Source organism: Cupressus sempervirens, chromosome 7 (genome assembly GCF_028749045.1).
Source record: "Cupressus sempervirens isolate cs-2001-9-10 chromosome 7, ASM2874904v1, whole genome shotgun sequence".
Taxonomy (NCBI): domain Eukaryota; kingdom Viridiplantae; phylum Streptophyta; class Pinopsida; order Cupressales; family Cupressaceae; genus Cupressus; species Cupressus sempervirens.
The window spans coordinates 869,096,649-869,099,209 of record NC_143124.1 but is presented as its reverse complement, the minus strand read 5'-3'; positions in this window follow the sequence as shown (position 1 = coordinate 869,099,209).

Here is a 2,561-nt window from a genome sequence, read left to right as displayed (position 1 = left end):
AACCAAAAAAGGGTAACCTAAAGCCTAAAAAGCTAGGGTTGCACATTATAATTAATAAAATATTAATTATATGTACCTACAAGATAGTTTAAGCAAACTAGAGTAATATGAAACTTAATTAATTAAATCAAAGTGATTTAATTAATAAGTGAAAACAACTAATTAATCTAACACCCCCCTTTAAGCGAAGCTCAGGAGGTAAGCTAACCTAGCATAGCTATGAAAGAAAAAAAGTGGCTCCCAAGAACAAGGCTTGATCAGGTACCCAATACAACAAAATCTCTATGAAATAGAGAAATAGAGAAAACCACATGCGAAAAACCCTACTCCAAAAAGAGATAGCAAAGAATGTTCCAGAAGAAGGAACAAAGAGAGATCATGAAGAGAACCACTGAAGTATGAAAAGCTGCAAAACTTTATCAAAAGGTGCTGATCTATAGAACCTCCATGGACATAGAAGGTATGAACCGAGCGTGTCTATATGGTAGATGATCCATCTCACCAAAATGCATAGGTACCTAGCCACTACAATCACCTAGTATGTAGGATCAGGTACTAAATACATAGCTCACGAACCAAGGAATCTTTAGAACCAACAATATAAGCCCCCCTTAATGTAGATGGGTTGAGGTGACAGGCAACTGAAAAGATGGGCCAAAAATCTCTTACAACACAGGAGCCAAACACATTGAGAGTGAGGTACAGACACCTATAAAGGCACTTGTCATCGACACATCATGAGGCAAAAGAGGAAGAGGACACAAAATGGAAAACAACTATCCCCCCATGGCACTTTATAGAATAGTGCAAGTACAAAAAATCACAATGATAAAAAGGATCCCAAAACGCAAGAGTGGAACTTTATCTCAGTGTGTTTGTAGAAAGATGCTTATAATAATATAAAAAATGATCAAAAAAAGCATAAGACTGATACAACAAAAGGTACAACCCAAAACAAAGCATCAAATGCAACAAAATCGATCCCTAGACCTAAAACAGCCAAGATATCCACTAGCATGCAAAAATGCAAAAGACTGAATAAAATGTGCCTAGAATAGTATCTGGAAGAACAACCAAATCACTAAAAAGAGTGCAGAAATAGATTTCCAATGATATAAAGAAGTCCAAAAATGGAGATCGGATGCTCAAGATACACCTCCCAGAGTGCAAAATAGAACATCTGGCTTTGACTACCAAAATAGGCAACCAAACTGCATCAAAACTCAAAAACACCTACGCAAATATCTTTGTCTCAGAACTAGCTTTTTGGCACATTTTTTGGATTAAAAAAATACTTCTATATGCTCAAGTTATGGAGAAAAAACTTCCAGGGCCTCCAAAATGCAAGAAAAAATTATTTTTTTAATTAAAAAAATATTTAAAATTTTAAAAATCTTTAAAAAACACTGCTGTCAACTGAGCTATAGCTAGGTAGCATGGAGGCGGTTACTGTGGTGGAGCCACTGCAACACCACTGTGGAATTGCAGGTAGAGCTGCTAGCTATTTTCTAACCATAGTGGCAAAAAAGTCAAATTTTAAATTTTTTTGCAATTTTTTGACAATTTTCTGCCTCAATCTGTGTGCTAGTGGCCTTATAGCCTTGTCGGGCAAAATTTTTTGCCTCCTAGATCAACATTATCCAAATCGAACAAATTTTATATCAAAATGGGGGTTATGACGCCTTCTGAATCCATCCGTGAGGTCCATTTGGCCTCAAACTACTTTGAAAATTAGTGACCCCACTATTTTATCAAAAAAACCTAAAAAAACACTAGATCTAATTTGCCAAACCCTTGTTCTCCCTTTTTCTTGAAACATCAAACAAGCTACAATAGATCTGGCTCTAATTCCATGTAGGATTTGAGCAAAAGTGCATAAAAAATCCACAAAGCCCAAGAAAACTTGCATGCAGAAAACCTGTCATAGAGAAGAAAAAGAAAAGAAGAGGCAAGGGTTTGATCTAAAAAACTCAGATGAAGAAGAAAAATATTATTCAATGGATTCTTGATAAAAAATACAAAGAGATCAATCCTTATAAAGGAGATCGAAACCCAAAAAGGGTAACCTAAAACCTAAAAAAGCTAGGGTTGCACATTATAATTAATAAAAATTTAATTATATATACCTAAAAGATAGCTTAAGAAAACTAGGGTAATAGGAAACTTAATTAATTAAATCAAAGTGATTTAATTAATAAGTGAAAACAACTAATTACTCTAACATTTTGTGTTTCCTAGTAACATTTTATCCATTTGCAATAGTAGCTTTGAAGGTTGAATGAAAATTACATTGTTACCAGTGTTTCTATCATCAATTAGTTCAACTTGGTTTTGTTCAAAGTGTTGTAGTGTTCAGAGTCAAGAATGAACAACAAAGTTTGTTCTCTTTTTCCAATTTGTAAATCTACAAGCATGGTTTGATGATTTTCATTTTTCCTACAACCGAAATTTTGGTTTAGATTTTGTCAAGTGACAAATTATGTAACATTTCTCATGTTTGTGAGACGAAACTATCTATCTTTCTACTAGTTGCTCCTAGTTGATATCATTGTAATATCATT